General features: G+C 38.9%; 1 long non-coding RNA gene across 1 annotated transcript; it reads right to left on the bottom strand.

Annotated features, from left to right (window-relative positions):
* Positions 1-7,374: 7,374 nt before the first annotated feature.
* LOC139431152 (uncharacterized) lies at positions 7,375-8,319 on the bottom strand. Its single transcript, XR_011641452.1, has 3 exons — positions 7,937-8,319; positions 7,733-7,855; positions 7,375-7,679 (listed from the first exon to the last, which is right to left on the bottom strand). It is a non-coding gene; the product is annotated as an uncharacterized lncRNA (long non-coding RNA).
* Between the last annotated feature and the right edge of the window lie 3,644 nt (positions 8,320-11,963).

The following is an 11,963-nucleotide window of genomic DNA, read 5'->3' as shown; positions in this document are numbered from 1 at the left end:
TTTGGCGCCTGAATATCACAAATATGGTCAACAGAATTATCGGAACCGAAAGTGATAGAAAGTTCAAACATGGCTCAGAACGGCGTATAGCGTCATAATATCACGTTTTGGGCACATTTTGTTTTTTATCTCCAACATGCTCCAAGATGTCATTTGGCGCCTGAATATCACAAATATGGTCAACAGAATTACCGGAACCAAAAGTGATAGAAAGTTCAAACATGGCTCAGAACGGCGTATAACGTCATAATATCACGTTTTGGGCACATTTTGTTTTTTATCTCCAACATGCTCCAATATGACATTTGGCATCTGAATATCAAATATATGGTCGACAGAATTACCGGAACGAAAAGTGATAGAAAGTTCAAACATGGCTCAAAACGGCGTATAACGTCATAATATCACGTTTTGGGAACATTTTGTTTTTTATCTCCAACATGCTCCAAGATGTCATTTGGCGTCTGAATATCACAAATATGGTCAGCAGAATTATCGGAACCGAAAGTGATAGAAAGTTCAAACATGGCTCAGAACGGCGTATAGCGTCATAATATCACGTTTTGGGCACATTTTGTTTTTTATCTCCAACATGCTCCAAGATGTCATTTGGCGTCTGAATATCACAAATATGGTCAACAGAATTATCGGAACCGAAAGTGATAGAAAGTTGAAACATGGCTCAAAACGGCGTATAACGTCATAATATCACGTTTTGGGCACATTTTGTTTTTTATCTCCAACATGCTCCAATGTGACATTTGGCATCTGAATATCAAATATATGGTCGACAAAATTACCGGAACGAAAAGTGATAGAAAGTTCAAACATGTCTCAGAACGGCGTATAACGTCATAATATCACGTTTTGGGCACATTTTGTTTTTTATCTCCAACTTGCTCCAAGATGTCATTTGGCGTCTGAATATCACAAATATGGTCAACAGAATTATCGGAACCGAAAGTGATAGAAAGTTGAAACATTGCTCAAAACGGCGTATAACGTCATAATATCACGTTTTGGGCACATTTTGTTTTTTATCTCCAACATGCTCCAAGATGTCATTTGGTGCCTGAATATCACAAATATGGTCAGCAGAATTATCGGAACCGAAAGTGATAGAAAGTTCAAACATGGCTCAGAACGGCGTATAACGTCATAATATCACGTTTTGGGCACATTTTGTTTTTTATCTCCAACATGCTCCAATGTGACATTTGGCATCTGAATATCAAATATATGGTCGACAGAATTACCGGAACGAAAAGTGATAGAAAGTTCAAACATGTCTCAGAACGGCGTATAACGTCATAATATCACGTTTTGGGCACATTTTGTTTTTTATCTCCAACTTGCTCCAAGATGTCATTTGGCGTCTGAATATCACAAATATGGTCAGCAGAATTATCGGAACCAAAAGTGATAGAGAGTTCAAACATGGCTCAAAACGGCGTATAGCGTCATAATATCACGTTTTGGGCACATTTTGTTTTTTATCTCCAACATGCTCCAAGATGTCATTTGGCGTGTGAATATCACAAATATGGTCAACAGAATTATCGGAACCGAAAGTGATAGAAAGTTGAAACATGGCTCAAAACGGCGTATAACGTCATAATATCACGTTTTGGGCACATTTTGTTTTTTATCTCCAACATGCTCCAAGATGTCATTTGGCGCCTGAATATCACAAATATGGTCAGCAGAATTATCGGAACCGAAAGTGATAGAAAGTTCAAACATGGCTCAGAACGGCGTATAACGTCATAATATCACGTTTTGGGCACATTTTGTTTTTTATCTCCAACTTGCTCCAAGATGTCATTTGGCGTCTGAATATCACAAATATGGTCAGCAGAATTATCGGAACCAAAAGTGATAGAGAGTTCAAACATGGCTCAAAACGGCGTATAACGTCATAATATCACGTTTTGGGCACATTTTGTTTTTTATCTCCAACATGCTCCAATATGACATTTGGCATCTGAATATCAAATATATGGTCGACAGAATTACCGGAACGAAAAGTGATAGAAAGTTCAAACATGTCTCAGAACGGCGTATAACGTCATAATATCACGTTTTGGGCACATTTTGTTTTTTATCTCCAACTTGCTCCAAGATGTCGTTTGGCGTCTGAATATCACAAATATGGTCAGCAGAATTATCGGAACCAAAAGTGATAGAGAGTTCAAACATGGCTCAAAACGGCGTATAACGTCATAATATCACGTTTTGGGCACATTTTGTTTTTTATCTCCAACATGCTCCAACATGTCATTTGGCGCCTGAATATCACAGATATGGTCAACAGAATTACCGGAACCAAAAGTGATAGACAGTTCAAACATGGCTCAGAACGGCGTATAACGTCATAATATCACGTTTTGGGCACATTTTGTTTTTTATCTCCAACATGCTCCAAGGTGTCATTTGGCGCCTGAATATCACATATATGGTCAACAGAATTATCGGAACCGAAAGTGATAGAAAGTTCAAACATGGCTCAAAACGGCGTATAACGTCATAATATCACGTTTTGGGCACATTTTGTTTTTTATCTCCAACATGCTCCAAGATGTCATTTGACGCCTGAATATCACAAATATGATCAACAGAATTATCGGAACCGAAAGTGATAGAGAGTTCAAACATGGCTCAGAACGGCGTATAACGTCACAATATCACGTTTTGGGCACATTTTGTTTTTTATCTCCAACATGCTCCAATATGACATTTGGCATCTGAATATCAAATATATGGTCGACAGAATTACCGGAACGAAAAGTGATAGAAAGTTCAAACATGTCTCAAAACGGCGTATAACGTCATAATATCACGTTTTGGGCACATTTTGTTTTTTATCTCCAACATGCTCCAACATGTCATTTGGCGCCTGAATATCACAGATATGGTCAACAGAATTACCGGAACCAAAAGTGATAGACAGTTCAAACATGGCTCAGAACGGCGTATAACGTCATAATATCACGTTTTGGGCACATTTTGTTTTTTATCTCCAACATGCTCCAAGATGTCATTTGGCGCCTGAATATCACATATATGGTCAACAGAATTATCGGAACCGAAAGTGATAGAAAGTTCAAACATGGCTCAAAACGGCGTATAACGTCATAATATCACGTTTTGGGCACATTTTGTTTTTTATCTCCAACATGCTCCAAGATGTCATTTGACGCCTGAATATCACAAATATGATCAACAGAATTATCGGAACCGAAAGTGATAGAGAGTTCAAACATGGCTCAGAACGGCGTATAACGTCACAATATCACGTTTTGGGCACATTTTGTTTTTTATCTCCAACATGCTCCAAGATGTCATTTGGCGCCTGAATATCACAAATATGGTCAGCAGAATTATCGGAACCAAAAGTGATAGAAAGTTCAAACATGGCTCAGAACCTCGTATAACGTCATAATATCACGTTTTGGGCACATTTTGTTTTTTATCTCCAACATGCTCCAAGATGTCATTTGGCGCCTGAATATCACAAATATGGACAGCAGAATTATCGGAACCGAAAGTGATAGAAAGTTCAAACATGGCTCAGAACGGCGTATAACGTCATAATATCACGTTTTGGGCACATTTTGTTTTTTATCTCCAACATGCTCCAATGTGACATTTGGCATCTGAATATCAAATATATGGTCGACAGAATTACCGGAACGAAAAGTGATAGAAAGTTCAAACATGGCTCAAAACGGCGTATAACGTCATAATATCACGTTTTGGGCACATTTTGTTTTTTATCTCCAACATGCTCCAAGATGTCATTTGACGCCTGAATATCACAAATATGGTCGACAGAATTACCGGAACGAAAAGTGATAGAAAGTTCAAACATGTCTCAAAAGGGCGTATAACGTCATAATATCACGTTTTGGGCACATTTTGTTTTTTATCTCCAACATGCTCCAAGATGTCATTTGACGCCTGAATATCACAAATATGGTCAGCAGAATTATCGGAACCAAAAGTGATAGAGAGTTCAAACATGGCTCAAAACGGCGTATAACGTCATAATATCACGTTTTGGGCACATTTTGTTTTTTATCTCCAACATGCTCCAAGATGTCATTTGACGCCTGAATATCACAAATATGGTCGACAGAATTACCGGAACCAAAAGTGATAGAAAGTTCAAACATGGCTCAAAAGGTCGTATAACGTCATAATATCACGTTTTGGGCACATTTTGTTTTTTATCTCCAACATGCTCCAAGATGTCATTTGACGCCTGAATATCACAAATATGGTCAACAGAATTATCGGAACCGAAAGTGATAGAAAGTTCAAACATGGCTCAGAACGCCGTATAACGTCATAATATCACGTTTTGGGCACATTTTGTTTTTTATCTCCAACATGCTCCAATATGACATTTGGCATCTGAATATCAAATATATGGTCGACAGAATTACCGGAACGAAAAGTGATAGAAAGTTCAAACATGTCTCAGAGCGGCGTATAACGTCATAATATCACGTTTTGGGCACATTTTGTTTTTTATCTCCAACTTGCTCCAAGATGTCATTTGGCGTCTGAATATCACAAATATGGTCAGCAGAATTATCGGAACCAAAAGTGATAGAGAGTTCAAACATGGCTCAAAACGGCGTATAACGTCATAATATCACGTTTTGGGCACATTTTGTTTTTTATCTCCAACATGCTCCAATATGACATTTGGCATCTGAATATCAAATATATGGTCGACAGAATTACCGGAACGAAAAGTGATAGAAAGTTCAAACATGTCTCAGAACGGCGTATAACGTCATAATATCACGTTTTGGGCACATTTTGTTTTTTATCTCCAACATGCTCCAACATGTCATTTGGCGCCTGAATATCACAGATATGGTCAACAGAATTACCGGAACCAAAAGTGATAGACAGTTCAAACATGGCTCAGAACGGCGTATAACGTCATAATAGCACGTTTTGGGCACATTTTGTTTTTTATCTCCAACTTGCTCCAAGATGTCATTTGGCGTCTGAATATCACAAATATGGTCAGCAGAATTATCGGAACCAAAAGTGATAGAGAGTTCAAACATGGCTCAAAACGGCGTATAACGTCATAATATCACGTTTTGGGCACATTTTGTTTTTTATCTCCAACATGCTCCAACATGTCATTTGGCGCCTGAATATCACAGATATGGTCAACAGAATTACCGGAACCAAAAGTGATAGACAGTTCAAACATGGCTCAGAACGGCGTATAACGTCACAATATCACGTTTTGGGCACATTTTGTTTTTTATCTCCAACATGCTCCAAGATGTCATTTGACGCCTGAATATCACAAATATGGTCGACAGAATTACCGGAACCAAAAGTGATAGAAAGTTCAAACATGGCTCAAAAGGGCGTATAACGTCATAATATCACGTTTTGGGCACATTTTGTTTTTTATCTCCAACATGCTCCAAGATGTCATTTGACGCCTGAATATCACAAATATGGTCAACAGAATTATCGGAACCGAAAGTGATAGAAAGTTCAAACATGGCTCAGAACGCCGTATAACGTCATAATATCACGTTTTGGGCACATTTTGTTTTTTATCTCCAACATGCTCCAAGATGTCATTTGACGCCTGAATATCACAAATATGGTCAACAGAATTATCGGAACCGAAAGTGATAGAAAGTTCAAACATGGCTCAGAACGGCGTATAGCGTCATAATATCACGTTTTGGGCACATTTTGTTTTTTATCTCCAACATGCTCCAAGATGTCATTTGGCGTCTGAATATCACAAATATGGTCAGCAGAACTATCGGAACCAAAAGTGATAGAGAGTTCAAACATGGCTCAAAACGGCGTATAACGTCATAATATCACGTTTTGGGCACATTTTGTTTTTTATCTCCAACTTGCTCCAAGATGTCATTTGGCGTCTGAATATCACAAATATGGTCAGCAGAACTATCGGAACCAAAAGTGATAGAGAGTTCAAACATGGCTCAAAACGGCGTATAACGTCATAATATCACGTTTTGGGCACATTTTGTTTTTTATCTCGAACATGCTCCAAGATGTCGTTTGGCGCCTGAATATCACAAATATGGTCAACAGAATTATCGGAACCAAAAGTGATAGAGAGTTCAAACATGGCTCAGAACGGCGTATAACGTCATAATATCACGTTTTGGGCACATTTTGTTTTTTATCTTCAACATGCTCCAATGTGACATTTGGCATCTGAATATCAAATATATGGTCGACAGAATTACCGGAACGAAAAGTGATAGAAAGTTCAAACATGTCTCAGAACGGCGTATAACGTCATAATATCACGTTTTGGGCACATTTTGTTTTTTATCTCCAACTTGCTCCAAGATGTCATTTGGCGTCTGAATATCACAAATATGGTCAGCAGAATTATCGGAACCAAAAGTGATAGAAAGTTCAAACATGGCTCAAAACGGCGTATAACGTCATAATAACACGTTTTGGGCACATTTTGTTTTTTATCTCGAACATGCTCCAAGATGTCGTTTGGCGCCTGAATATCACAAATATGGTCAACAGAATTATCGGAACCAAAAGTGATAGAAAGTTCAAACATGGCTCAGAACGTCGTATAACGTCATAATACCACGTTTTGGGCACATTTTGTTTTTTATCTCCAACATGCTCCAAGATGTCGTTTGGCGCCTGAATATCACAAATATGGTCAGCAGAATTATCGGAACCAAAAGTGATAGAAAGTTCAAACATGGCTCAGAACGTCGTATAACGTGTAACGGTTCCGTTCGAGGTTATTGAATTTCCTTGTGATTTGTCTGTAATTGTTAGAAGTCGGGGAATTATATACCATTTTGTTTATTTACCTTGTTATAATTTTTGTTTTTTTGTTACAGCAAGCCGAACTTGGAAACACTTGAAAATCCTTTCCTTTTCATCACTTTTCTTAAATCCTTTCCTTTCGCTCATTTTAAACGCCTTTTTCTTTTTCATTACCTTCATTACAATCACACAATAGATCTTAACCTTAAAACTTTTCTTTTTCTCTTCTTCGTTACTATCATGAATTTTGTTTACATTTTTAAGTTCGGACTGTCAATAATAGAGGGAGGGAGTGATTTTGAATTCTTGGCACCGCGCGATTTTATAACGAGTTTTTTGGTTAAAATCTTGGGAAACGAATACCCGTGCGCGATTTTACTCTTCCTCTTTTGAAACCAGCCTTTGTAGTGTTTGGATGGTTAACAAGAATTTTAAGTCGACATTTTGGTATAATTCTGTGTAGAATTTTGGATCGATTTATATCCGTATTTATCGGGATCTGAGTTAATTAATCCTTTAATTTTTCGTTTGGAAATTATTCAACGATTACGGTTTCACCGGATTTATTGCACATTTTTACAAAGATTATTCATTTTGCTGGTTAAAACCTCATACCACCTTGAGGTAGGTTTTTCTTTTTACATTTTCTTTAATTTTAGCTTAATACTAACTTAAACCTAAATTCATTTAAACTCCTTTCACACTACATAAAATCTTCCATTCCTACATTCTTGCCTAATTATCTATTTACATTTTTCTTTCTTTTTTTACACGCTAGGTTTTTTTTTTCTTGGAGCCTTATTCCTTATATAAGTTCTTGGGAAATCTCCCATCCCGGAAACAAGTACTACCTGGAATAAAGAAGTAAATTAGAAGCTACATAACCCAAGTTTCCTGTACTTACCATCGAACAAGTGTTTCCAAAGGAGGTTTGCTGGATTTTGTTGCTGTATCTACGTATAATTGTTGTCATCGTGAAGTCATCATCCTTCGTTCAAAAGAGTTTGGAATAAAGGTCAGAATTTTCCTTTTTATACAAAAAGAATATCAGTGTGGTTAGATACTTTTGTATTTTTTTTTATAAAGTAAGATTTTCTTTTGTACTTACCATTTAATTTTTTTGTTAACTTCACTGGTTCATTTTGTTCATTTCACTTTAAACCAGTTCTTTATTATTATTATTCCATTTTAATTGTCAATTAATTTTTCTTGTAAAGTTATCGGATTTATTAGGGGTGTTATTAATTTCGGTATTGATTTCGATTTTGTTTTCTTTTCCGTTCGCCTGATCGAGCGCTCGGGTCAATCGGGGACGTGTCGCGATCATTATTTAGGTTTGTTTTAATTTTGTTTTATTCAGTTCATTATTATTTTCTTTCTCTTTTACCCCCCTAATTATTCGGGATTTTTTTTTGAACAATCTCCGTTATTTTATTTACTACTTATATACTTTATATTTTGTTTTACCATATTTTTTTCCTTAATAAATTTGTTTTTATATGGTATATGATTTCGCGATTTCTTGGTGTTTTGTTATATGTTGGTGTTGTCGAACCTTTTCCCTTCCAGCCCTCTTCGCAGTTAGAGCGATCTGTAACTGAAACTGCGTGGCGCCTTATAAATTCAAACCCACCCCATCTTCACTGGGAAGCCGAGGTGTTGCAGATCTGTATTTTTTTAAAAAGGGGTTCGATTGTGTTGTTGTCGTTTTGTTGAAAAGCCGCCACAAATTTTGGCGCCCAACGTGGGGCCAATTGTTTTGGAAGGCCCGATTGTTTTGGAGGGCCATATTGTTTTAAAAGTCCCCTATCGTTTTGGAGACCCATATCGTTTTGGGAGCCCTTGTTGTATTGTCTTGGAAGTTCTTAATTTTATCGGAACCCTTATTTGTATCGAAGACACAAAGTGACTTCGGTTTGTGTCTTAATTCCATTCCAATTATTTCGACTCTTCGGTTCCCTGTTTTCGATTTGACCAATCTCTTCTCGGGTTCAGGAGAGATCAACCCTTTTAGGATGGCTCTTAAAGTCACGGTTAATTACCTTTCTAAGGAAGAATTGAGTTATGAATTTACTGTCCGAGGTTTGGATCCCTCTAGTGTCGATGAGATGCGTAGGTTGTTTGCTTCTTTACTACAGAAGGAGAAACTTAACCCTGATTTGGTCAACGATTACCCGGATAACCCTTACACAGAGGAGGAAGATTTGTTAGCGGTTGGGGACAAGCTGGCCGAAATTACCACATTGTTAGATGATTTTCGATCTAAGAATGCTAAGAAGGTTGAAACTAAGATTTGGCATGTTTTGGGGCGAATAAGGCGTATGAGTGAATTATGTGAGGATCGTGCCGTTGTTCTCCGTGAGGCTTTGTCTTTGAAGGATAGGTTAACGAAGGCCATTGCTTCCGTTTCTAGGCCAATTGAGTTAGAAGCCCTTGAAAGATCCCTGAACGTATCTTTAGGCGGGGGCGCTGCTTCGTCTACCCCTGTAACAACTAGTCCTCCACCTTTGATGTCTTCTAAGGCTATTCCCGTACATAAATGGGGCCTTAAATTTTCCGGAAGGACAGGTATTTCGGTGGGAGCGTTTTTAGAGCGAGTACATGAATTGTCCGCAGCTCGAGGTGTTTCTCTTCGAGAAGTTTTTGTGTCGGCTCTTGATTTATTTGAGGGTCCCGCCCTACTTTGGTATCGTTCTGTCAGGGATGAAGTTAGCTCGTGGGGAGAATTAGAAGTGTTATTGAGGGGTGAATTTTTACCTTCCGACTACAACGAACAACTGTTGGATGAGATACGACACAGAACCCAGGGTGAGCGAGAGCCTATTGCAATCTACGTCGCCAATATGTTAGGTTTATTCGGTAGACTCACTTGTCCACTTTCCGAGGAGGCGAAGGTTAAACTTATCCGTAAGAACCTCTTACCTTATTTTCAAACCCAACTAGCTCTTCACACTATTGATACGGTTTATGATTTGAAGGTCAAGTGTAAGCAGTTAGAGGAGTCTAGGCGCGCGGTAAAGGAATTTCAGGCCCCCTAAAATTCGCAATAAGACTTTGGAACCCGAATTAGCTTATTTAGGTTGCGTGAGCTACCCCCAAAGTTCAGATTTTTCTGCGGTTGAGTCAAGTCCTGTTAAGTGCTTCAATTGTGGAGTTTTGGGTCACATGGCTCGTGGTTGTCCCAGTCCCAAGAGACTGCATTGTTTTAAGTGTGGAAATGAGGGTTTTACTACAAAAAATTGTCCTAAATGTTCCCATGGTAATAGGAATTCTTCGGGAAATGCCAATCGTCGTCACTAGGTCGTCGGCTAGTTGACATTGAAGACGAAAAACCGGCTGATAGGATTTCTTCCGTGTTGGAGTTCGTTTTAGATAGTTGTAAGAAGGATGAAAGGCCTTATCTGAAAATATCGATATTAGGTAGAGAGTTACTAGGTTTGTTGGACACTGGTGCCTCTAGAACTATATTAGGAGGTGTGGGATGGAAAGTCGTGTCCGATTTAGGATTTCATTGTCGTCGCGTTAGTTCTTCGGTCAGAATAGCTAATGGACAATTGGTTGAGAGTTTGGGTGTGGTTACGGTTCCGGTTACTTTGAAGGACAGAATTACCCTTATTGACATGCTGGTGATACCTACACTTCCCCAAACCCTTATTTTGGGTGTTGATTTTTTCAAGTCCGTTGGAGTAGTGCCTGACCTTAGAAATGACTCTTGGAATTTCGCGTACGAGACTGTTTTCGAGATAGATTCTCTTGATGATGATTTGTCCCCTTCTAATAAGCAACTTTTGGAAACCATGGTTAACTCTTTTAAAGCTAAAATGGGTGACGGTTTAGGGTGTACTCACTTGGTGAGTCACGTAATTAGAACTTCAGCTGATCCCATTAAACAACGCTATTACCCCGTTTCTCCGGTCATGCAGCAGCACATTAATAAAGAACTTGATATCATGTTAGAACAGGGCGTTGTCGAACCCTCATCGAGTGCTTGGTCTTCCCCAATCCTGTTAGTGCGAAAGAAAGATAACACATATCGATTCTGTGTTGATTATCGTCGTCTGAATGCGGTGTCGGAACGTGATAGTTATCCACTCCCGTATATTTCTGCAACTCTCGATAAACTCAGGAACGCAAAGTTTTTGTCTTCCCTGGACATTAAGTCCGCTTTTTGGCAAGTCCCCATGGAGAATGCTTCTAAGGCTTTTACTGCTTTTACGGTGCCCGGTAGAGGGCTATATCAATTTACACGTATGCCTTTTGGCTTGCACAATTCTCCTGCCACTTGGCAAAGGCTTGTTGATAGGGTCTTGGGTCCTGAGTTGGAACCTAATGTGTTCGTTTATTTGGACGATGTTGTCATTGTTACCGATACCTTTGAAAAACATCTTGAGGTTCTGTCGAGTGTATTTGAGAGGTTGCTCGCTGCTGGATTGAAGGTCAGCTGGGAGAAATGTAAGTTGTGCAGATCTGAATTGCGTTACCTTGGCTATGTCGTTGATAAATACGGACTTCATGTAGACCCTGAAAAGGTTAACGCCATGCTTAAGATTCCTGTTCCTAAGTGTCAGAAAGATGTTAGACGTATACTTGGTACCTTTTCATGGTATAGACGTTTTATTCCCGAGTTCGCGACTTTGATTTCTCCGATTACGAACCTACTGAAAAAGAATAAGCCAGTTGAATGGACGGATGAATGTGAAAGATCTTTTAGAATCATTAAGGAAAAGCTTGTATCTGCTCCAATCTTGCGATGTCCTGATTATTCGCTACCTTTTGAGTTGCACACGGATGCCTCTGGTGTTGGTTTGGGTGCCGTGTTGTTGCAACCAGGTGAGGATGGTGAACAAGTGGTGGTATACTTGAGTAGGTCATTAAGTCCGGCCGAACGTAACTACTCGGCCACAGAACGCGAGTGTTTGGCAGTGATTTGGGCTGCGGAAAAGCTGAAACCTTATCTTGAGGGAGTCCCGTTCACGGTGGTTACTGATCATTATTCTCTCCTTTGGCTTTTAAAGTTGAAAGTTCCTACTGGGCGTATCGCGAGATGGGCAATTAGATTGCAACAATTCGACTTTGTCGTTAAACATCGTAAAGGCTGTGAGAACGTTGTGCCTGACTTACTTTCGAGATCGTTC

Source organism: Onthophagus taurus, chromosome 8, assembly GCF_036711975.1.
Source record: "Onthophagus taurus isolate NC chromosome 8, IU_Otau_3.0, whole genome shotgun sequence".
In the NCBI taxonomy this organism is placed as follows: domain Eukaryota; kingdom Metazoa; phylum Arthropoda; class Insecta; order Coleoptera; family Scarabaeidae; genus Onthophagus; species Onthophagus taurus.
The sequence above is the reverse complement of the archived record's forward strand: the minus strand, read 5'-3'. Positions and strand labels throughout refer to the sequence as shown.